The 26,454-nt window shown below is 48.2% G+C and overlaps 1 protein-coding gene across 1 annotated transcript in view; it reads right to left on the bottom strand.

Moving 5' to 3' along the window:
• PPP2R5A (protein phosphatase 2 regulatory subunit B'alpha) overlaps window positions 1–26,454 on the bottom strand; it is an 836,659-nt gene that overhangs the window by 750,097 nt on the left and 60,108 nt on the right. The window lies entirely within an intron of this gene.

The following is a 26,454-nucleotide window of genomic DNA, read 5'->3' as shown; positions in this document are numbered from 1 at the left end:
AATAGAACTGCCTCCGAGTTCTCTGCGTGACACATATACGGCCCCTTTGGCACGCATTCGAAAATAACTGCTTTAATGAATAATTCAAAGAGGAACAATATTTTTAGCAGCCTGGTCACCTCACCCTTTGGCAGGGGATCCCAGGCAGTGCACAAACACTCTGGAAAAATAGCAACTAAATATTTTGTACGTTATTAGTACACTTTACAGATGTTAATAAACCACAAGGCCCCTTTCAAAAATGCCAAAGGAAATAGTAGAGCAAGTGAGATCGGCTAAGGCATATTTCTTCAATGGCCAAGTCATTAAATACAAAAATTGAAAAATCTTACTGGGATAGCATGAGCACATGCACCAAAACTATAAGAATAAAATCGGCGTACGAAGACGATCGCAGGTGACACAGCGACAAGAAACACATTCATGTTTTAAACAAGGGCCCGCTGCCAAGGCCCGGGGGAGAGCTTTCTGCAAGGAACAGGAGGAGGATGCTTCGGGAGACGCGCTCGGGAGCCAGGATCAAAGGAGGGCCCAAAATATGCAGGAATGGAGGAACCAGGGGGCGGAGTGCGGAGGGAACCATCAAAGAAAGGGTTCAAAAATGCAAGGTCCCAAGCAAAGGCTTGACAAAAGCAGAGAGCCAGGGCAGAAGGAAAAGAAAGACACACAAATTTAGGGACAAAGGGAGGAAATGAAAAACAAAATGCAAGGTGCAAAGGGAGCGAGGGAAGAAAATGCTGCGCAATGCGAAGTGCAACAAACAATTGATTTCTCTAAGCGAGAGCCTACCTCGCTGTACTGTGGACGGGAGACGCTGTGCCCGCCTCCCTGCTCGGGGCCGCGCTGACATTGGCGGCCGCCGAGGCAGGAAGACAGGCAAACACGGAGGAGACGTGGAGCCACTTCCTTTGGGCGGGACTTCCGTCTTCTGAAGTCTCGCGCACGCGCCCACGGAGTACCTGAGAGCGGGGCTCCCATGCCCGAGGGAGAGCCCCGGCTACCGAAGTCCCGAATGGCGGTAAGTGGGGCTTAGTTCTAGGGGGGTGGGCTTGTGTGTGTGTGTATGTGTGTGTATGTGTGCGATGGCGGCGGCGGGGGGAGGGGAGTCTTTGTATGTGTGCGTGCGTGTAGGTGCGCTGGTGTGTGTGTGGGGGGGGTCTCTGTGTGTGCGTGTAGGTGCGCTAGTGTGTGTGTAGGTGCGGCGGCGACGGGGGGGGGTGCGTGTGTGTGCGCCTGTGTATGCGTGTGGCTGTGTATGCGTGTGGCTGTGATGTGCGCATGCGTGAGTGTGGGTGTGGGTGCGCGTGCACGCAGTGTAATCCAGCCGAAGAGAAGCGCGTGGCAGTTTCTTGTCCTTCATTCCCCGAGTCAGCTAGCTATAAGTCTCCACCTGGACGCATCCTTTGAATGCGAATTCCAGGCTAGACCTAAAAAGGAAAGTGGGAAAAGGAAGTGCACAGAGAACTCAGTTGTTGCCATAATGGTAAAGGAGAGAATGTGGCAAAGAGCTTCATATCAGACAAGAGAAATAGGCTTTTCAGTCCTAGATGCTTGTGTGTGACAGAAAGGAACACCTACAGGGTAATGGATGATTCCAGGAAGTGAACGACGACAGAGGTGACAGGGGCAGATAAAATAATAGCTGAAATATTACCTACAGCTCTAAGCAGACATAACTACTGATTAACTTAGCAATAGAATAATTACCGAGTGGAGAAAACACCAAGGAAAAATTATTTCTAAGACTGCCTGGTAAAATCAAAGGAGCCCCAGCTATAAAGGTTTGAAGAGACACAAGATTAGCTATAGAAATCATGGTACCATACCAGGTTAGAATCCCAATGAATGCCCCTTATATAGGCTCATTTCTCTAAGGAAAATTAGATACTGGCTAAGCCTGACTTTGAGGAGGTTTTGGATGGGACGCTTGCCCTCCTTCCCGATTCCCGAATTAATCACCACTTTGTAAGATTCAGGGCCATTGCGCTTTTTCATCTTGTCCTGGCTCAATACCCAGCCCCCATTAGGACTGTCAACTTTTCTACCTGTCTTGAGAAAGACCCGCCGTGACCTCCAACTGGGGCACCACAGGGTCGAAACGTAGACACTTTACTTTAGGTCCAGCATCTACAAGATTCTATACTTGGATAGATAGAAATCCTTGTTTATGTAACAATTTTCTGGCCTATCCTTATTTACCATTTGTACATATGTATATGCTTGCACTGTGTATATTGTTCACCACTTGAATACCCTGCACATTTAGCACTCCCTTCATTTTGTGTTATTCTTGACAGTCCGTATTAAGATATTGTATTTATCATTGAATGAAGTAATTTTGTGATAAAATATATTTGACTAATGCAATTTGGTTTTCCTCATGCCTTATTCATTAAGTATGTTGAAACAATTGATTCCTACATGCTTCATTTATTAAGTATGTTTTTGTGTCTGAGGCCTCAATTCTAAGACAGCATTAATAGCATTGGTCAATCTATGTTCGCTTAAACCCTACCCTTCAATGTTAGGCAGAGCAACGTAGAGACGAGACTACTGGTATATTGAAGAAGAAGTTTATTAAGAGAACAGGCGAGTGCCAGGCAGCACGGCTTACAGTTCCAGGAGCAGCAGTCAACTGACCCCAGTTCCAGTAGCAGCAGTCAACTGACCCTGCACTCGAAAGCCGTGAAAGAATGCATACAAGCATTCCATGCCTCACTCAAAGAACTAAGAATACTATACACCGAAATGCAAAATATACATGTAATGCAACATAACACATCCCCCTCCCCCTTTACACAAAAAATATTAACGGAGAGAGAGAAAAGAGAAAAAAAATAAAGGAACCAAAAACTTACAACACATGACAAACTCCTTGAGCCACCCTGGAAGTACTCTCTTCCTAGTACAACTTGCATAGAGACCTTCTGCCAAAATCTCAGAATCATGAGAAGCTGAAGGTATCACACTCGTTCCGGATGACAACCCTTCTGAAACATTCGTAGACTCCAAAGGTATGGCCATATCATCACTCCTACCCACACTACTCTCCACCACCTCCTTTTCCAAACTGACATCCAAATAAACATCAACTTCTGTAGCACCAGAGTTGAAAAATTCTTCCAACCATTTAGTGTCCTTCAGATGGTCAGAACACCTCAAACCTTCATGTAAACCATTCATATTTTTTTCAGAACATAAAGCAATGCTTTTTAAATTCCACACTCTACCATCCTCTAAATGCACAGCATTGCATAAAAGTTCCTCAATGACTGTGGTGGACCAAATTGATTTTCACCTTTAGGAATCTTACAAGGTCTCTTAACCCGAACCACATCACCCACCTTAAGATGTACCTCTTTCACTCCATGGGTTTTGTAGTAATTTTGATTTACTATTATCATGTATTTGACTCAATCTGTCTCTGATTCAATCTGTCTCTGACTTCCGTAACAGAACAATGTTGCAAAGTGTCATCACACAACCAAGCAGGCGAAAATTTACATCTGGGTTTCCTGCCTTTCATGATAACAAAAGGATACAATCCAGTAGAATCATGAGTAGTAATTCTATAAGCCCAGACTGCTTTTTGTAACTCAAGTTTCCTATCATTCCTTTTGTTAATGGCAGCTTGGATGACACCTTTAAGCACACGGTTAAAGCGCTCAACAGTGCCATTTCCACTAGGATTGTAAACAGCAGTAGTTTTATGTTTAATGCCTACTCTATCAAAATACTCCTTAGCACTCTTGGATGTGCATTGCACCCCATTGTCACTCAATATACATGTCGGAAGCCCTTCCATAACAAATAATTTGTCCAGGAACTTTAAAACAGTATTGGTATCAACTTTCTCAACTATTTTGACAGTTGGCCATTTGGAAAATAAATCGATGGCCACTAAACCATATTCTTTAGACTCTCAAACAGGACCAAAAACTGACCCTGCACTCGAACGCCGTGAAAGAATACATACAAGCAATCCATGCCTCGCTCAAAGAGCGAAGAATACAATGCATCGTAATGCAAAATATACATGTAATGCAACATAACAAGCAACAACGTTCAAAATGATTATGCTACCAGAGTTTTAATATATGCAGCATTTTGGGTCCTAGAGAATCTATATCAGCAAAGAGATGCATAACACATACTCCACTGTGGGAGGGCGGGAACCCAGAATTTCGCTGGAGAAAATAGAGAGGGTTATATTACAGTTGAATAGTTCTCGCTGATTGGAGAAAATATTATTGGGTCTCTTAGTTATTGATAATCAATAACTGGATGTTTGAGGCACAGCAGCAGCAGTCACTCAGACTTGATAAGCAGGCAATGGATCCACAAGGAAGCTTGGCTCACTTATACAATACATAAACCACTCAACAACTACCAAGACCCACACACACAGCTACTGCAACAGGGTTCTCAGGTACAGCAAAGATAGACTGGAAAGGAAGGATAACCCTTGAGACACCACTATGGGAAAGTGGTATAATTATGAAGTATGGACTGGGGTGGATATAGAAAATGGGGCACTGTAGATATCACCACGAAAGGAGACAGTCATTGGATAGAATAAGGGCATTTGGAGAGCTCCTGACTGAATATGAGCTATGACATACACAAACATATAAATAAATATGGAAAACTGAAACACGCATAGCCCAGCATCGAAATTCTCCAATTGAATTAAAAGTATTAACATACAAGATGCAAAAGGCACTATGCCAACTATACAGAACACGTATTAACAATAATACTACCACAATGTGAACAATACAGAAATGGTGGGAGAAAGACTTGGGGCATACTGACGAATACACAGGATGAAGTGTGCAGCCACCTCAGAAGTATGTCAACAACTTTGAGATTACAATTAGCATAAAGATAATATATAGAGTATACTGTACGAGAACAGAGATGACGATATTTGTTAGGGCTATGTGCGAAAAATGTTTGAGAAACTATGGTTAACTAGGTGCTTTTAACCATATTATTTGGCAATGCCCCAAGTAACTACATTTTAAAAAGCAGTTAACAAACGAATGGGGGAAACATGGGATGTGGTCCTGGAGCGCCTCTCCTAAGCATCAACATTGAGCATATAGAGTAACAATATACCACCCAAATGCCAAAACAATGATTATAAGGTTTATGTGGCAAAGAGGAATATAGCCAGAAAATGGGGTTGGTTGATACCACCAACCTATACAGGAACAGATACAGACTGGCGTAAGATGGCTGAAAAGTGTATGTATGTATAAAAATAATAGATGATGCCAGAGGAGAAAACTATTTAAACAAGCATTTACAATGCAATGTTTTCGCCTTTGGAAAAGTTAGAGCTATGGGCATTGTAAATGACAACATTTGTATTTATGTGTTGGTTTTGTCATTTACATTGCCATTAGCTTAATCTCTCGCAATGTGAGACCTATTGTACCCTACGGACGAGCTCAGCAGACAGCAATTACTACCACACACACACACACCCAGAGCCCCACACACACACTCACACACACACACACCCAGAGCCCCACACACACACACCCACCCAGAGCCCCACACACACACACCCACCCAGAGCCCCACACACACACACCCACCCAGAGCCCCACACACACACACACACCCAGAGCCCCACACACACACACCCACCCAGAGCCCCACACACACACACCCACCCAGAGCCCCACACACACACACCCACCCAGAGCCCCACACACACACCCACCCAGAGCCCCACACACATACCCACCCAGAGCCATACCAACCCAGAGCCACACACACCCACCCACCCAGAGCCACACCCACCCACCCAGAGCCACACCCACCCACCCAGAGCCACACCCACCCACCCAGAGCCACACCCACCCACCCAGAGCCACACACACACACACACACACACACACACACACACAAGCCAGGTGAAACCTAAAAAGTATAACAAATGAAAATGCAGAAGGAATAGGCAATATACAAAATGTACAACCTCTTTTTACAAACTACTGTAGCAGAACCACAACAGTGCTAACCTGAACATTACAAAAAAGTGCAGTCTATTCTACGGACTGAAAATCACTTTAAATGCTTTCGACTGTCTCATGGAAAGAATATAAGAAGTGTGTACACAAAATCACAAATTGAAGGAAAGCAACGTTGGGCAGTTCTTTAAAAAAGCATGGGAGGCTCCATGCATGCATCTGTGTTGTCTGCGGCCAATGTGTGTTGTAATAGCAGGGGATCATCGCTAAAAACGTACCCATCACGCCATAAATAGGCCTACAAACTTCTAAAAAAAAAAAAAAAAAGAAAACGGCCCTTATACTGATCTGTCAGACCAGCCAATCGGGCCAGTCCGATCCTGGTGGTCTGTGTACACGGATTGAGACTGGGCCATGTGGTCAGGTGGCACTTTAACCTGGAGCCTCTGTCTGCAGGGTCACTGTTCTACCCGGGCCCCTGGCTTGATGGAGGCATCACGGACGGTGGGGCTTCCGGAAGTGGCAATCCATGAAATGGAAAAAAGGGCTGGCAGACTGTCAACAAGGGTGTGTGGGCAGTGATGTAGAAAGAGCTTCATGGGCACTAGTTTAAGGAAGAAAATGGGCCCCCTCACATACATTTGTAATAAAACATTGGCACTAATGGAGGTGAAGTTGACCCCTCATGCCCACGGGTCCTGGCGTAAATAAGCCCCTGCTGGTGTGCTCGGCTGCTCTGATGTGCACCCTTCCTGAACCGTGCGCTATTGGATACTATTTGCAGGAGCCCCTTCGTATTGGCTGGTGGTCAGCCAATGAGCCGTGCCGAACGGAATCTAGGCACTGCTCGGCGAGGGAGGGAGACCAGCCAGGCAGAAAGATGCTATTGCGTCTGAGCGTCTTGTGAGCACCATCACTGTACCAAGCGAGGACCACCAGAAGAGAGGCCCAGTGCCCCTTCGTCAACGGGTCTCACGCTTGCAACTGCAGCTCTGCGGGGCTGATGGTAGCCAGCAGCTGCCACAACAAACACCAAGTCAAACAACTCTCTTTCTTCCCGGCTTCCCGCTTCAATGCGAAGTGGACGCATTTGCTACCTTTTCATTGTGGTAGGACGGGCCCACGGACAGAGGGAGGGGGGGGCGGGTGAACGGGCTCACGGACAGCGGGAGGGGGGAGCGGGTTAACAGGCACAGGGAGGCGAAACCTAAAAACGTAAAACAAACAAACAGACAACATGGACGCTTGCAACTGCAGCTCTGCGGGGCTGATGGTAGCCAGCAGCTGCCACAACAGACACCAAGTCAAACAACTCCCTTTCTTCCCTGCTTCCCGCTTCAATGCGAAGTGGACGCATTTGCTACCTTTTCATTGGGGTAGGACGGGCCCACGGACAGCGGGAGGGGGGCGGGTGAACGGGCTCACGGACAGCGGGAGGGGGGGGCGGGTTCACAGGCACACGGAGGCGAAACCTAAAAACGTAAAACAAACAGACAGACAACATGAGACGGGATAGACGAGACAAGATACACGCACAAACACAGCAACGAGACATACAAAGGGGAGACGACATAAGACGGGATACACGAGACTAGTAAAAGACGAGCCAAAATAAATCTCAAATAAAACAAGCATACTGTGCAAACACAAACATTCACAACACGGAGCCAAATTATAAACAAAATGCTGCTTACGTGATCGGAAATCACAACAACTTCCTGGCAACATAAATATCGCCGACCACTCCGGCTAAAGGCACTTCCAAAAAGACGAAAACCTCTCGGGAGAAAAAAAAAAACCACACGCCCACACCCGCATGACGTGCGAAAAGGGGCAGGATGAGAAAAAGATCGCCGGAACGCCCACGAATCGCCTCGGACGGTGACGGACAGATCTCCCTTCCAATGGCTAGCCTCCATTTATGGAGCTAGCCAATGGAAGTGAGAGGCGGCGACCAAGACACATACTCTTCTCAAAAGTTTTCCCCTGCGCGACGCCAGGCGAAACCTAAAAGGGGGGGGGGGGGGCTGGAAGGCAACATATGGAATAGAATAGATAAGAGATTGCAAATAGTGTTACGGGACCAGGCAAAGAACAAGATCAGAGACACCTTCGAATTTGATGTTATCTACTGGATACGGGGAATGTATACAAGGAAAACTAGGTAATAGTTGTTTAGGTGTATATGATTGAAAGTGCATCAACTGTTATGAGATAATATTACTTAATATAACTACACACGTGTAATGAAAAACAACAAGCATTTACAATGCAACGGTCTCGCCTTTGCAAAAGTTAGAGCTATTGGCATTGTAAATGACAACATTTTTATTAATTTGTTGGTTTTGAAAACAGATAAATAAATGGCAGTCATTTACAATGCTAATAGCTTAATCTCTCGCAAATGCGAGACCTATTGCATTTGCACACACACACAGAGCCACACACACGCGCACAGAGCCACACATACACACAGAGCCACACACACACGCACACAGCCACACACGCACAGAGCCACACACACGCACAGAGCCACGCACACGCACACACACACACACACACAGCCACACAGAGAAACACACAGCCACACACACACATTTGAACAGGATGAGTAGAGGAGCTCCCCCGGGCTGCTCCTGTAAGCGTAGCTAGGTATTTCTAAGGGGCTTCTAATGTAGGGGTAGCGAGGTATTCCTCTTGGGCTGCTCCTGTAGGGGTAGCAAGGTACTCCTTCTGGGCTGCTTCTGTAGGGGTAGCGAGGTACTCTCGCTGGGCGGCTCCTGTAGGAATACCAAAGTACTCCTTCTGGGCTGCTCCTGTTGGGGAGCAGTGAGGTTCTCCCGCTGGGTGCTCCTGTAGGGACAGCCATGTACTTACACTGGCCCGCTTCTGTAGGGGTGGCGAGGTACTCATGTCGGTTTGCACCTGTAGGGGTAACTAGGTAATTCTCTTGGGATGCTCCTGTAGAGGTATCTAGGTTCTCCCGCTGGGCTGCCTCTGTAGGGATAGAGAGGTGCTCCTCATGGGCTGCTCCTGTAAGCGTAGCTAGGTATTCCCATAGGGCTGTTAATGTAGGAGTAGCAGGGTATTCTTCTTGGGCTGCTCCTGTAGGGGTAGCAAGGTACTCCTGGTGGGCTGCTTCTATAAGGGTAGCGAGGTACTCTCGCTGGGCGGTCCTGTAGGAGTACCAATGGACTCCTTCTGGGCTGCTCTTGTAAGGAATAGCGAGGTTCTCCCGCTGGGCTACTCCTGTAAGGGCAGTGAAGTGCGTACAATGGCCCGGTTCTGTAGGGGTTGCGAGGAACTCCTGCCGGCTGAATCTGTAGGGGTAGCTATGTATTCCTTTTGGGCGGCTCCTATAGAGGTAGCTAGGTACTCCCGCTGGGCTGCTTCTGTAGGGGTAGTGAGAGATGTACCTGCCCGTGGTATGGCTGTACTTGTTGTGCGTGCTATCACTGTGGTAGTACCTATTGTACGGAGAGGACCTGCTGGGACATTTGGGTGTCATTTCCCTAGAGGGGGCAGACTGGGGTATGAATCTGCTGGGTGGTCGTCTGTACCTCTGAGTGAGATGCTTCCGTTAGCTGCAGTGAGGTACTGGTAGCCGCTGCTGAGAATGCCTATTACACCTGTTGTGGGGTCTTCTGCTAGGGCGGGGTACATGCTGCTGGCTTCTGCTACAGGTTTCAGGCTACGGCAGGGTGCAAATAATTGCTGGGGGGGTCTTGTGACCAATGTCACCTATGAGTGAGGTACTGCTACGTGTTTGGGGTCTACTGCTGCTCTGTGGTGCTGCTGCTTGTTGAGGGTCACAGGGCGGAGCAAAGAGGTGCTGCGCGCCGGGCATCTATTGCTGGGATCAGAGAGGGTCCCATCTCCACTGAGGGATCTGCCTGGTACCTCTTGGACGTTCGGTGGGAGGGCGACAAAGCGTTTAGGGGGGTCTTGTGACTCCCAGTGGGGTCTCCTTCAGGGGTAGGGTCGCGGTCTCTGGGCTCAGGCAGGCGCTCTCCGCCGGGACGTACCAGGCCCGGATGCGTATAGGGAGCAGTGGGTCCGGGCTGGTTGCCCGCCGTCCCCTGGACGGGGGCAGCGCGGGATGGGGGTCAAGAGTTGGGGCTCGGAGCACGAGAACTGCAGACTGGACGTCATTATGTATGCAGCGAGCCCAACAGGGTACCGAAGCGTCACCATGGTACCATTGACAGCAACCATTCTTGACCACTTAGCCCATCTGTCACTTTCACCCCCACATTTACAACACCCCCTCGGACTCCAACACCATTATATCTCCGCCTTGACTTCGCGCCTGCACCCTGACCCTTTTAATCTGTCCCGATACTCTCACACTCTGACCTCTAACCCTGCATAGTAATTCAGGCACCTGTGTCCCTGTGCGGAGATCTCACTACACTTCCACCCATGCTTTGACTTTCTTGCTCTCGGCCCCCTGATCAGTACTTTCTTGCACCCCTCTAACCTTCCGCTCCTCAGGCCTCCTCGCCCTGTGCTTTCACCTTTGCTCTTGACCCGTGCGCTCGTCACTGTTCACCCTGCACTCCGACATCTTGCCTGCTAGTCCTCCTCTCTCACGTATGAGCCCCTTCCGGTCTCTTATGTTTACTCTCTGCTCAGCGCCTTGCTGATTCCTCTGCCCCTGTCATTCCTCCAATGCCACCTGGCAGCCTCTCCCTGCTGAGTCTGTGTCCCTCTCTCCCGTTGCCCCGTACAGCCTCCTTCCTTGTGGTTGACACCCGGCCTCTCCCTATCTCTGAATGGCAATCTCGCCTGTTCTTTGGTGTCTCTCAGTCTCTCCCAGCAGCCTCCCCTCTGGCAGCCTCCCCTCTGGCAGCCTCCCCTCTGGCAGCCTCCCCTCTGGCAGCCTCCCCTCTGGCAGCCTCTCTCTCCCTAGCTCTCCTGGTCTCAGGTCAGTGCCGGCATCCCACCTCCTGGAGACATCTCTGGACACACGGCACAGAGGCAGGTGGTGTGAAGGGCCAGGAAGTTAATAATCAAAGGAGTGGGGCTCTGGTGGGCCTGTGTCCACCCCACTCAGAACGTTCCTTAGCTAAGCAGGAAGTTGGGGGGTCCATGTTGATCACACCTTTCATCCAAGAGAAGCGGGAACGGGTGCCGATGACCCGAATGCTCTGTGCAAGCTTCAAAACCGAGATAAAACTCTTTAAAGAGCGCCTAAATTGAAAAAGGATCCAAGGTGCTTTTATACACCGCAGCATATAAAAATAAAAACAAACACGGCAATCTAAGCATGTTACAGTTATAATAATCTCATACAAACTGTTTCCAGGGCACGGTCAGATAGAACGACGCGCACACAAACTCGGTCTAAAACAAGTCGACCTGGAGCGCAGAACAGCCTTGGAAGAGACGCTGGAGGACAGGAGCGCGATGCCGTGCGCGTGCACGTTGGCGCTCCCTGTGGCTCGTGCCGGCGCGTCTCTCGCGCTTCTGTGTCCGGCTCGCTTGTCTCTTGGGTATGGCGTGCGGAGAAGGGGCATTACCTCATGTGCCCCTTAAAGAAACCACAGGAATGTACAGGTCATCTCAGCCTCCGCAGCTTCGAGTGGACCCCAAGGCGTTATGTACGCTTTGAGCCCAGCAAGGCGCCTCAGGACAGTGAAACGCCAGGTTCCAGCGCCAACGCAGCCTCTTGGAAAGTGAGGGATATCAGCGGTAGAGGATATATGGCAATAGAAACTTGGTTTGCATTTTTCTTTAAATTCTGCATCGTCGTGTGCGTTTTAAAAGGTGGCATACATGCAGAACCCTTTTGAGAGCATGGTTAGAACGCTTCAGACGCAAAGCCCCAGTGACAGCTAGACCCTCAGTGAGGAGAGTGACTGTGAGTGGAAGTTAATTTGTAAAAGAAAAATTGCTGGGGGCTCAACGTCTTGCTCAGAAACCCGTGGCCGAACCTATTTAAGACCTGGGGTTCGGTTGAATACCGAGGCTGCTTAGCCTCGATTCCGCCTCTTTCTTACACCACGGCCAGTTTATCTCAATGGTTGGTGCAGGCTCTGTTTTCCTCCAATTACTGTTTTTTCCGTCCTTGTCTTATTCATTCCGTACCATTTTTTGGGGGTTTCTTGCACTTGTGTGTAAGGAAGAAGGGGTATCCCCGACTAGAGTTCCTAATTCGGGATAGGTATACTATTTGAAAGAAAAGTAATTAGGAACTGGTTTGAAATAGAAGGTAAAAGCGGACAAATGACAGCAAGAACTATTGCAAAACAAAGTGTGTGATACAAAAATATGGCTTTTATTTTATTTTATTCAAATATTATTCTATACACAATATCGTTATTTTATTACAAGTAATTATCGTGTGTATGCCTCCACTATACATGTGACTATCAGTCTACATATACATCCTATACATATTTCAAGTGATTAATTAGGGCTTGGAGGTTATGTGGAAGATTGTTTCAACACACTATACATAAAAACATGGCTAGATATGACATCTACGCGCGTTTCGGCTGGGGGCCTTCATCAGGGAGCCATGTGAGTATCCAAATGGACCTGGATAAATAAATGATGCTGGTTCTCACAAGAGGATAGAGAGATCTTGACCTATGGGGAGTCTGTCTTGGAGACGTGGGCGCTGTATAGTTGGTGATGTTGTGTATTTTATTTCTCTTTCAATCGGTGTCCTGCTATCTAGCGGCAGACTTTGACTTTGGAGCTGCTGTAGATATAATTCGTAGGTGTTCTAGGATGGATCGTTGAGCGTTTCTTATAGCGCTGACTATCTTTAGTTTCCGTCTACTGCGGTTACGCTGGGGGTCTGTGGGTATCTAGAGTTTAGCCGATGGATGCCGTCATGTTAGTGACGGTACGAAGACAATCTGATGGTTGTCTTTTCTTAGCTTTCCAATTAGGGGGTCTGGTGGCGTCTAAACATATAGAGCCAGGGATCGAAACGGCTGAATGGAGACGGCTGTATGTGCACCCTTGCGGTCAATTTCAAAAGTGGGCACGCCTTTAGCTTCGGTCCACTGTATTTAAGTTGGGGGTCTATAGGTTTCCACTGTTTAGCCGACGTATGCCGTCATGTTAATGGCAGTGCGGAGGCAATCTGATGATTGTCTTTTCTACGCTGTCCGATGGAGGGGTCTGCCGGCGTCTAAACACGTAGAACCAGGTTCTACGTGTTTAGACGCCGGCAGACCCCCAGATTGTCTTCGTACCGTCACGAACATGACGGCATCCATCGGCTAAACTCTAGATACCCACAGACCCCCAGCGTAACCGCAGTAGACGGAAACTAAAGATAGTCAGCGCTATAAGAAACGCTCAACGATCCATCCTAGAACACCTACGAATTATATCTACAGCAGCTCCAAAGTCAAAGTCTGCCGCTAGATAGCAGGACACCGATTGAAAGAGAAATAAAATACACAACATCACCAACTATACAGCGCCCACGTCTCCAAGACAGACTCCCCATAGGTCAAGATCTCTCTATCCTCTTGTGAGAACCAGCATCATTTATTTATCCAGGTCCATTTGGATACTCACATGGCTCCCTGATGAAGGCCCCCAGCCGAAACGCGCGTAGATGTCATATCTAGCCATGTTTTTATGTATAGTGTGTTGAAACAATCTTCCACATAACCTCCAAGCCCTAATTAATCACTTGAAATATGTATAGGATGTATATGTAGACTGATAGTCACATGTATAGTGGAGGCATACACACGATAATTACTTGTAATAAAATAACGATATTGTGTATAGAATAATATTTGAATAAAATAAAATAAAAGCCATATTTTTGTATCACACACTTTGTTTTGCAATAGTTCTTGCTGTCATTTGTCCGCTTTTACCTTCTATTTCAAACCAGTTCCTAATTACTTTTCTTTCAAATGGTTTCTTGCACTTGCTCAAAATTTATTGAATACAATCGTAAGCGCATTGTTTAACAAGTCGGCCTGGAGCGCAGAACAGCCTTGGAAGAGACGCGGGAGGGCAGGAGCGTGACGCCGTGAGCGTGCACATTGGCGTTCCCTGCGGCTCGTGCCGGGCCGCCAAAGCTACAACAAGCTGTTCACTGTTTCTGGGAAGCGAGTCTTAGAAGCGCGTTCACAGACCGGAGTCTGCTCGTGCACCGGTCTGTACCACTTGGAAGGCAACAGAACCACAATAGGTCGCTGCGCGCTGCAACGCCAGGCGAGACCTAATAAAATGTTGTTGTTTTTTTTTTTTAACCCCTTAAGTGCTGCCGTCGGCCAACGGTCGTCACGGGCACTACCTCCCCAGTGCTGCGTGCGACCGCTGGACGTCCAGTTCAGCACCGGATAATGGACAGCGCAGCACTGGGGAGGTTTGTTTACTAGCTCCCAAGTGGTTAAAGTAGTACAACTCAATGCCCACCCAGAAACAAAAGCAAGGCTTGAGAAAAGGGTGCACAATGTGGACCTGGACTTGGACAAAGTACTTCAGATCAAGTCCTGAAGCATGGTTGTGATCTTAGCAACCACAGGTAGTTCAAGGTTTGTGCTATGTCTTCTTTTTTAGGGTTAGAAGCTAAATTAGATTGAGTTTGTTTGTGTTTAAGGTAGGAGGCTAGGAGCTTACCTGCCTTGTTAGCCTCACAGAGGTTGATAGCCTTGTATTTGTTCACCCATAGCCCGGCCCTTTCGCTCAGGATTTTATTGTATTCGTATTTTTTCTTATTGAGTTCTTTTAGAGTGTTAGCGTCCTTTGTGTTTGTGATGTGTATCGTCTCTAACCTCTTGATGTCTTTTCCCAGTTCGTTCAGGTGTTAACGTTTGTTTATTTTGGCCTTGATTCTAATAATTACGCCCCTGACTGTTGCCTTAAGTACTTCCCATATATTCATGGGATCAGTGTCATGTGTTTCGTTATGTCGCAGATAGTCTTTTATGGCCTCTTCTATTTTGGCTTTGTTATCCTGGTCCTTCAGGACGTCACTGTTAAACGTCCACCATCTACGTGGGACACCCCCGCGCCGCACGGCCACCAGCTGCTGCGTGTGTCTCCCTCTGCCTGCCCTCTGCCTCGCCGCCGGCCTCGCTGACGCCTGGCCGCTCCCCTCTGGTTTTGCCAGTGTTTTTGCCCAAAATTTGTGCTTGTTTTTCTCTGTGCCGTCCGATCGCTTTTTTAGCGGTTTTCCTCTGTTTTGCCCGTCTATTGTGCCTGTATTCCCTTGTGCTGTACCATCGTTTTTCCTTCCTGTTTTTGCCTAATTTTCCCTCCATTTGTGCCTGTTAATTGTAATTTTATCCTCTTTGCTGTGTCCAGTGTCCTTCCTGTCTGCCCGCCTACCTCGCCGCCCTCCGCTCTCCCTCCCCGCTTCCCGCCTCCCGCCACCGCCTGTGGCCACGCCCCTTTTCTCTTCTGTTCCCTCCCCGCTCCCGCCTCCCAGCTGCTCCGCCCACCCGCGCACTTGGCCTTAAATGGCGACCGTGCGACGCAGGTGAGTGTGACCCACTTGTGGGACACCCCCGCGCCGCACGGCCACCAGCTGCTGCGTGTGTCTCCCTCTGCCTGCCCTCTGCCTCGCCGCCGGCCTCGCTGACGCCTGGCCGCTCCCCTCTGGTTTTGCCAGTGTTTTTGCCCAAAATTTGTGCTTGTTTTTCTCTGTGCCGTCCGATCGCTTTTTTAGCGGTTTTCCTCTGTTTTGCCCGTCTATTGTGCCTGTATTCCCTTGTGCTGTACCATCGTTTTTCCTTCCTGTTTTTGCCTAATTTTCCCTCCATTTGTGCCTGTTAATGGTAATTTTATCCTCTTTGCTGTGTCCAGTGTCCTTCCTGTCTGCCCGCCTACCTCGCCGCCCTCCGCTCTCCCTCCCCGCTTCCCGCCTCCCGCCACCGCCTGTGGCCACGCCCCTTTTCTCTTCTGTTCCCTCCCCGCTCCCGCCTCCCAGCTGCTCCGCCCACCCGCGCACTTCGCCTTAAATGGCGACCGTGCGTACGCGCAGCGTTGACGCGCAGCGGGCGCGCCGATTGTGCGCCGAAGGCGCGCCAAAGGTAAGCCCGTCTGCGCCCGTCCGCGACCGGATCGCGCCCAGCGCCAGGACCCCTGGCCCACGAAGACCCCGACCTACCCGCCTGACGTACTCCGCCGCAACCCTCATCGCACTCAACACCGGCCGACTTCCAGACTGCCACCAAGCCACTCCACGACGCACCCACGGACCTTTCAGCTGCCACGCCTGCAAGTTCACCTGCACCCGGACCTGCCCCGCACCAGCACCCGCCAAGTCGAACACCAGCAGCACCCACCTCAAGTGCATCCTGCTCAACACCCGCTCCGTCCACAGACACGCCATCGAACTCTGGAACCTCCTAGACGCCACAGCCCCTGACGTTGCCTTCCTCACGGAGACCTGGATGAACGCCTCGTCAGCTCCTGACATCGCCATCGCCATCCCAGAGGGCTACAAGATCGTCCGGAGGGACCGAAACGCCAACCAGATGGGAGGAGGCATCGCCATCATCCACAGGAGCACCATCCGTCTTACGACCAGCATCGACAACACTCTGACCAGCGCCGAACACCTGCATTTCCAGATCCACACCAACCCGAACACCACCCTCAGAGGCACCCTGATCTACCGACCCCCTGGACCACGCACGCAATTCAGCGAGGACATCGCCGACTTCGTCAGCCCGCATGCCCTCCCCTCCGCTGACTACATCCTCCTGGGAGACCTCAACTTCCATCTGGAGAACAACAACGACCGCAACACCAGCACCCTGCTCGACAACCTCGCCAACCTGGGACTCAAGCAACTGGTGTCCACCCCCACCCACCTCGCCGGACACACACTCGACGCAGTCTTCTCTTCCAGCACAGACATCGACTTCAGCCACGCCACAGAGCTTCAATGGACGGACCACAGCTGCGTCCACTTCACCTTCAAGAGAACAACGACCCACCAACACCAGCAACAGGCCGCCCGCAGAAGCTGGAACAAGATCACGGCAGACCAGCTCGCCACCTCCCTGAGCCAGCACCCTCCTGCCAGCTCAGCGAACCCCAGCCAGGCCGCCGACAACCTCACGAAGTGGATCAGCAACTGCGCGGACGAACTCGCCCCACTGAGGACCCCGCCTAGCAGACCCGGCAGCAAGAAGGCCCCATGGTTCACCGACGAACTCAAGAGCTCCAAGAAGAACTGCCGAGCCCTCGAGAAAGTCTGGAGAAGGGAACCGACACCAGACAACAGGACCTCCTTCAAACTTGCCACCCGGAAACACCACCAGCTGATCCGCGCCGCCAAGAAAACAGCATTCAAGGACCGGTTGGACAACAACGCACACAACTGCAAGGAACTCTTCAACATCGTGAAAGAGCTTTCCAACCCCAGCGCAGGAAACAACGACATCACCCCATCGCAAGACCTCTGCAACTCCCTCGCTTCATACTTCCACAACAAGATCGCGGACATACACAACAGCTTCAACAACCAACCAACGCACACCAGGACCGAACAACCACCCCCCACCACCACCCTCCACGCCTGGACCCCGATCAGCACCGAAGACACCATCCGCACGATGAACTCCATCCACTCCGGATCACCGACCGACCCCTGCCCTCACCACGTCTTCAACAAGGCCGACGCTGTCATCGCACCCCACCTGCGAGACATCATCAACACATCCTTCGACACCACCATCTTCCCGGAGAGCTGGAAGCACGCCGAACTCAGCGCTCTACTCAAGAAACCAACAGCGGACCCCACCGACCTCAAGAATTACCGCCCCATCTCGCTCCTCCCGTTTCCAGCCAAAGTCATCGAGAAGACCGTCAACAAGCAGATGGCCGCCTTCCTCGAGACGAACGGATCCCTCGACCCCTCACAGTCCGGCTTCCGAGCCAATCACAGCACCGAGACCGCCCTCATCGCCGCCACCGATGACATCCGAACCCTGATGGACAATGGAGAAACAGCGGCCCTCATCCTCCTAGACCTCTCCGCGGCTTTCGACACGGTCTGCCACCGCACCCTAGTGCAGCGTCTCAACAACGCCGGAATCCAGGGGAAGGCACTGGAATGGATCATCTCCTTCCTCGACGGAAGAACACAGAGAGTCCGCCTACCACCGTACAAGTCAGAGGACTCCGAAGTCATCTGCGGCGTCCCCCAAGGATCATCTCTGAGCCCCACCCTCTTCAACGTCTACATGAGCCCCCTCGCGGCCATCGTACGCAAACACAACCTCAGCATAATCTCCTACGCCGACGATACCCAGCTGATCCTCTCCCTGACGAACGACCCCGCCGCCGCCAGAGCCAACCTGCACGAAGGGATGAAAGAGGTAGCCGAGTGGATGACGACCAGCCGCCTGAAACTGAACTCAGACAAGACGGAGGTCCTCATCCTGGGCTCCTCACCCTCCGCCTGGGACGACTCCTGGTGGCCCCCCGCCCTGGGCACCGCACCCAAACCGACAGACCATGCACGCAACCTGGGCTTCATCCTGGACTCCTCCCTCTCCATGACCAGGCAAGTCAACAACGTCTCCTCGGCGTGCTTCAACATCCTACGCATGCTACGGAAGATCTTCTGGTGGATCCCCACCGAGACCAGGAAGACCGTCACCCAGGCCCTCGTCACCAGCCGACTGGACTACGGCAACGCCCTCTACGCCGGGACCACCGCCAAGCTCCAGAAGAGACTCCAGCGGATCCAGAACGCCTCAGCCAGACTCATCCTCGACATCCCACGAACCAGCCACATCTCCGGACATCTGAGAGACCTTCACTGGCTCCCCGTCAACAAAAGAATCACCTTCCGCCTCCTCACCCACGCACACAAAGCCCTACACGACCAAGGCCCGAGCTACCTCAACAGCCGAGTCAACTTCTACGCTCCCAAACGCCACCTCCGATCAGCCAACCACGCCCTCGCCGCCGTCCCCCGCATCCGAAGAGCGACTACAGGAGGAAGGTCCGAGGAAGGTCCTTCTCCTACCTGGCCGCCAAGACCTGGAACTCCCTCCCGACCGACCTGCGCCTGACCCAAGACCACCTCTCCTTCAGGAAGAAGCTGAAGACCTGGCTGTTCGAGCAGTAGCGGCACCCCCCCCCCCCAGCGCCTTGAGACCCTACGGGTAGGTAGCGCGCTCTATAAGTGTCAATGATTGATTGATTGACTTCCTCATTATGTCTTCCGGTCAGCTGAAGGGTGATGCACGAGTGACTAGAGATTGTTCTAGTCGCAATGTCAGAGTGCTCTATTAAGTGTGTGTGCCTGTGATTAGTATACTATTAAGTGTGTGTGCCTGTGATTAGTATACAATCAATCCTGCTATATGAGTTGTGAGAGCTGGAGTAGAAGGTGTAGTCCCTAGTGTCCGGGTGGTGTAGTCATCATGGGTCTTTGAGGTTGAATCAGGTGCATATGTTCTTTAGTGTGTTGTGTGCATTTGGGGGGTGGGAGTGGTATTGTGATTGTCTGTCCAGTGTGTAGTCCAGAGCTATGTTAAAGTCTCCGGCCACCACTGCAAGGTTATTCTGGGGAATTGCTTCCAATTTATTCGAGACTCCCTCCCAGAAGTCTTCGTGTTTTGGGCCATAAATGTCTTCAGTTGTGTTATCAGTATTCTCCCTGCCTCGTCGTGTTGTTGCTCCTCTATTGTTATATTGGCATTTTTATTGATCAGAGTGATCACCCCTTGCTTCTTCCCTATTGGTGGTGAGCATGCCATCTGTCCTACCCATCTGGCTTTCAGTCTTTTGGCGTCCTCAAGAGAAAGCCTGGTCTCCTGCAATAGGAACACATCTTCTTTGGTCTTGCCTAGGTAGTCTAGGATTTTTTTATTCTTTACTGGGTGGTTGAGGCCTTTCACGTTGAGGGAGACTATCTTTAGGGACGAAGCCAAGGAGGCCATGTTGTTCTGCATCATTGGTTAAGTTGCGTGTTTGCTATTTTGCCCCTACCCTTGTCCCTTTGTGCACTGTGAGCGACCCTTTCCTTCTTGCCTGTGAACCTTTTCTGAGGTGTTGGTCTGAAATTGTGTTCCCTCCCATTGTTCCTGTCGCTCTCCCCACCAGATCTCGACATTATGTTCCCTCCTGTGCTTTGGCTTGAAGATAAAAGGGTGTAGATGGAAAAGAGGATAGATAGAAGATAGATGGAATAGGAGCTAGTGGATAGTAGTGTGGCATATATCAGACAGACAAGACAAACAAACCCTCCCCCCAATGCCCACGGAAAGTAATGTCACTGCACGGAGACCCTAGCGCTCGAATAGTGGTTAATGGAGCGGTCTCTGAACCCTTCCCCCTACAACGCGGGACAAGACCGGGATGCCCACTGTCCCCCTCACTGTTCCTGCTGGCCTTGGAACCCCTGATCAAGGATGTAAAGAGAAATGAGGAAGTGAAGGGGATTACTCTCAACAAGGTCTCAGTCAAACTAGCCGCATACGCAGACGACATACTCATAGTTACAGAACCCAAACCCTCTATAACGGCTCTCATGGAAACAATAGACAGATACTCAAAACACTCTGGATACAAGCTAAATAAGGACAAGTCGGAGTGCAAACCACTAAACATCCACACCACTAGAGAGATACTGGGGAACTCGGGACTAGCTTGGCAAACGTAGTTCAATTTGGCAAAGACCTAAAAACAACACTAGACCAAAACGAAAAGCTACTCCTAGAGAAGACAAAGTCGCTGCTAAAGTCATGGTCCCCCAAGTATATAACATGGTGGGGGAGAATAGAAACATTTAAGATGATGATCACCCCGATGGTCAACTATCTGTTGGGTATGCTCCCCCTGCAATTCACAGAGGACTTCCACAGCAAGTTGGATAGGATGATAAACAAATTCTTATGGTGCGACAAAAAAGCGAGAATAAGCCTGAAAAAGTTACGAATGGACAAAAAATTAGGAGGCCTTAATGTAGCAGACTTCAAAACTTTCCAAACTGCGTTTCTGGCAAAGCAAGGGTCACACTGGCTGGTACCTAGACAGGAATACATGCCGGTATGGTTAACAATTGAGAGAGCCATCCTAAACAACCTTAAGCCTTTAGTACTCCTCACAGCCAAGAAACACATGCTGGCATCCAACCCAATACTCAAAAAAACTAAAAACACCCTGCTTAAAGTAGACCAAAAAATGGAACAGTGTGAAAAACTCAGGATGGGAATCACTGTGGGCAAATACAAAGGTCAAATACAGGGGAAAACCTCTCTCCATAGAAACATGGAAGAGATTGGGGATCTCATATCCAGCGCAGCTCGAAGAGGGGGGAAGTCCCATCACCTTTAGCACACTAAAAAATAAGCATGAACTCCCCGACATAGAACTGTACAACTTCCTAAAAATCAGAACAGCCCTTGCAAAAGCAAAATTTGCAAAACATAAGCCAAAAATCCCTCAATACATGGCGAATCTCAATAGAACTGGCCACCAGGTATCACACCTCTACAAACTACTCCGCCCTAGCACCACCAAAATTAATGACAAGGCAAGCACATATTGGGAGAAAAAACTAGACAGCACACTCAGCGAAAAGGAACTCCATCTCCTCTGGGCCTCCACCTCACAAAACAAAATCTCATCAGTACTAGCACAGACACAATTCTGGCTCCTACACAAGACCTACTGGACCCCGGCTCGCCTAGCAGCACTGGGCCTCAGGGAGAATGATCTGTGCTATAACTGCGACAAAGAAAAGGGGGCCTGGCACACCTTATCTATGAGTGTACCAAGGTGAAAAAGTTCTGGGACAAAGTCTTCACCTTCATTAACAAAGCTTTGGGATGCACACTAAAGCCAAATTTCTCAGAACTAGACTCAGAACAGGACAGAGACCTAGCGGATCTCCTACTGACAGCGGCAGTTAAAATAGTTCTCACCAAATGGAAGACACTGCCAAGGCAACTTTCAAGGGATGGCTCAACTGGGTGACGTACCTCAGAGGTGCGGACAGCACTGCCCTACGAGACTCACCATGGAGACAAACTTCCAGGGGAATGTGGGCCTCTTTGGACAAATTCCTGGACCCCTACGAACCCCCGTGAACAGAGCCTACAAAGGGCTCAAGGGCACACACACAACACCCCCTCGAGACCACAACAGAAACTCGAAGGATACGTACCTCTGGCACACTAAGACTCTCTCTCTCTCTCTCTCTCTCATTTTCTATCCTTTCCCCTTCTCACCCATTTCTATTCCTCTAACGGGCGGGGGGGGAACACAGCAAAACCCATATACTATGCAACTATATTCCTGCAAAGACACAGCCAGGGTGGGCATCACCCTATGACGACGAAGCGGTTCATGATTGTATGTATGTATAAAATCAATAGTAAAAAAAATATTTGAAATTTAAAAAAAAAAAAAAAAAAAAAAAGAGTGTTCCGGAAAACGTTCCAGTGGAGATGCAAAATCGTAAACAAATATCACATCTGTATATTTTCGAAAATCAGGCTGCTCTACCAATACAGATTTATTAAGCTGTGCGATCAATATTAAACATTCGTTAAACATTTTTAAAAAAGAAATTAAATTAGATTACCTGTTGCTTTAATAAAAAATTATTGTATCCAAAGAGGTTATCAGAAGAGTAATCCAACAGCACCTTTCCAAAAATTTTGGGTGGCTTCTACAACATGTCCGTAAATATCCTAAAAGTCTCCAGACCCAACTAGAAAGCCTAATGGATACTCCTGGCATAAGTGCAATCATTGTTCATCTCTGAACCAACATAATTTCACGACACAAGCAGCTAACTAGTAGCGAACAACAAAAAGGATACTGCCTACATAACCCAGCAAATAAATGCAAGAGAGACAGCAGCCATCTTGCAGTACGCTACTAGATCAGTCACAGTCCACATAGAACAAAATCTGTTTGTTCACTCAGACAGACGAATGTTGGGATTGTAACTATTGTTCACTTTCACTTGTAACAGTACCAGCCTACAAGCCCTAAAAATCTATTCTTTGCATTGGATGAATACTTAAGGTGGGAAGATGGCTCTCTCGTGTCATACAGGAATACTACAGGAGCCAACCTTTTGACGATGTATCAGTAACGTAGTATTTATAATGTTATCTTCAAAAGGACAACAAATGATAATCTGGGAAAGATTAGGGCATTCAAGTTGGAGCTCATAGTCATAGTATGTTGGTATGTGACTAATACTGCAGATTTGTTAGGCTTTTAGAAGCACTCCATAGAGGTCCAATTATGGACTGGTTGGCAATCAACAATTGACATTTTTAACTGGATGATTCCCAGTGTAGTCTTATATTTGGCAAAATGTTTATTGAAATTAAAGTACAACGTAGATTCAGAATGCTGGGACATAGAAATTAAACTATCTGCCCGTGGATTGTTATCTTAAAATTACCACAAATAAATAAGCCAAATAATACTGGCACCTCTCACACAGATAAAGGACAAATGGGAGCGAGACAGCAGGAGGGAGCTGCAGAACAAAGAATGGGAAACTACTATGGCCATCCCAAAGCATATCTCGCGTAATTCCAGATTCAAACTAATACAACTCATGATTCTGCATAGAGCAGACCTCACACTGCACAGGTTACATGTTATGTACCCGGAAACGTCAGCCACATCCCCCAGAGGCCGTGAACAGGATGTAAGATTCCTGTAAATGATTTGGTCCTGCCCTGCCAACCCACTGGCTACGAGTGATGGAGGGCATAGGGAAAAGGGTAGGAAAGGCCACCCGTTGTGCAGCAGATAGCTGCCTACTGGGTATCTATCACCGCCCCAAGAATGACAAAGCACAATCCAAATTTGTAGATTTGACATTTCTCCTCGCCAAGAGGCAAATCACAAGGAAATGGAAATCAGCCTCCTCTCCAACAGTCTTATCTTGCCGGAAGGAAGTTATTAAATGGGCAACAGCCGAAAGCAATGCACTCCGTAGGGAAGAATACAGAGGCCTGCGAAAGAAACAGATAGCGCTGGAATGGGAAGCTCTTATTGAAGAATTTAAGGTCCTGGATCTGCCAGACGCGTAACCACTTTTGCCTGTGCCCCCCCCCCCACCCGCCGCCTGCCTGCCTGGCCACTCCACTCCCGGAGGAGACCAGAGAGACCGTACACAAACGCAGAGGACTATTAACTGGCACGGCCTATATCCAGGTCCTAGCCACTACAACCATGACTCCTGGCCTGTTGGAGCCTGAGCCTGTGGGACACTTGCTAGAGCATGAGCAACCAACCCTTTTTCAATAGCCTCCACACCACACATGAACACAGTATGGGACCCTACACGGCACTCATATGCTATACCTTTATAGTGGCTACCAGTGGGGGGTATATAGTTACTAAATGAAATGCATTATAGACAATCACCTAAGTCCTGCAGGACACGCAGGGGCAAAGCCTTTCTGTTTTACTCAGGCATTGTATAATTGGACATTATTGCTATGATATGTTCTCTTCTCTTCCGTCATCACCCACTAATTCCGCCTATCTTTCATAATGCTCAACGCAATGTCATATGAAGACAATATTTGGTTGTATATGACGAAAATGCAAATAAAGTTGGTTTAAAAAAATTATAACTAAGCCAAATAAATTGAGATTTTATAAATGGAACATTAGGCTATACTGTCCTTAATCTCTTTCAATAAAGAGGCTATCAGCCCTTCAACTTTAAAGGATGTGGTGTCTCACACTCTAAAAATTACGAAAGAAAATTGCCTGCCATTTTGATAAATTTCTCTAATTAGGATTGCCCACTTCAATACTATTTACCCATAGCAAACCTACTAATCATTTACGGCTGTATGGCCTATGTAGGTAACAGTTCCAACTGTTTTTATAATAGAAATCAAACAGAACGTATGAATGCTCCCGCTACCAACAGAAATAGGCTCTTCAATCACACATTGGGTTGAATACTGCTTCTTGATAACAGCCACATTATTTAAACTACCTCCTTGAAAGCAACTCAGCAAGTCTAAGCAATCTCAAATCATCCAACCTATTTTGTGACTTTATCTTGAAGATGAATATTGCAGTAAGCAATAAAGATAGATAAGTGGAGTGTATGATAAACTAACGCACTAGCTTGCATACAATATATGTAACTAAAATGATTGTCTTAATAATACATAACCATTATCAAGCAAAACTACTAATATAAAATACTTTTTCTAAACATAAGTTGCAAGTGGTCATCTCTATTTCATAATTCATGTAAAACGTAGACTAAATAAACTGGTGGACAGCATACTGAGAACAATGAGAGCTAAACAAAAGTAACTGAGACAAACCTAATCTATTTTAATTTATTTTTCAAAATAATAGGAGCGATGACAGAAAGATCAACTTGAAAGTACAACTAATCACAAAATAAAAAATTATACAAATGACATTTATTGTAGGAGGATTTTATATGAAGCAAAGAGTATGAAAAGAAGGTATGTTCTTTACAATAGCTTAACTTCTCATTTTTCTATCTTAAATTTGTTTTCTAAGCACACTGTTCCCATACAACTCTTCTATGCAGTGAGCCCTGCATAATGCTTTTATATAAACAATGGTACGTTCTGAGGAAATCATGACCAGCTCAAAGCACTACAGACAAGATTTCTTTTTTTTCTTTTTTTATTTCAGTGTTTTATTTATTTTATACAAAAACATTAGCATTTCTGTTACAAGGTTAGCCAATCGCAGGTTGTACAGCAGTGTCCTGAGGCACTATGACACATTTACTTAGCTAATCCCACATGCTGTAATTTACTGAAAACAAGAGAAAGAGTGATAGAAAAAGGCAAGAAAGAAAAGGGTGAAAGAAGAACAAGGAGATAGTTATAAGTCCTTTGATCGACTGTCAAAACTGACATACGACTAGCTTACTTATAGAGAGATTGGGAAACATGTTGGTTCACCTACAGACCCGTGGGGCCATAATAATTGCGCTCAGTTACATTCACTTTTCCGTACATAAGGTGGATCAAGGTATGTTTCGCCAGCATTTCTTGTTTTCATGGGGGTTCGTAAAAGTCTAGGTAAGGGTTGAGTGATTTCCACATCCCTCTGGTTGCTGGTCTCCAGGATGAGTTCTGTAGTGCAATGCTGTCCGCACCTCTGAGATGCGTAATCCAGTTGAACCAGCCTTTGTGTGAGGTCTTCCTTTGTATGAGGCTCTACTAATAGGCACAACCACGCCTCCAAGTCCATTTTTTAAAATACAAAAATTGCACTACTAAAGATAGATAAGAAACTGGAGAATAGCATCAAGGGCTCTAAGATGGAGTCACTCTGGGCCAATAGTAAGATTCTATACAAGGGCAAGTGCCTAACCTTCGACACATGGATTGAGAAAGGTATCTACCACCCTTGCCAATTAGAAGACTAAGCATACCCAGCTACTTTCGCAGACCTCAAGTCTAGGCATAACCTAACAGACATCGAATTCTGTAACTTTTTGAAAATCAGAACGGCCTTGACTAAAACCAAA

Source organism: Lissotriton helveticus, chromosome 6 (genome assembly GCF_964261635.1).
Source record: "Lissotriton helveticus chromosome 6, aLisHel1.1, whole genome shotgun sequence".
In the NCBI taxonomy this organism is placed as follows: domain Eukaryota; kingdom Metazoa; phylum Chordata; class Amphibia; order Caudata; family Salamandridae; genus Lissotriton; species Lissotriton helveticus.
This window is presented reverse-complemented; position numbering and strand designations above follow the sequence as displayed.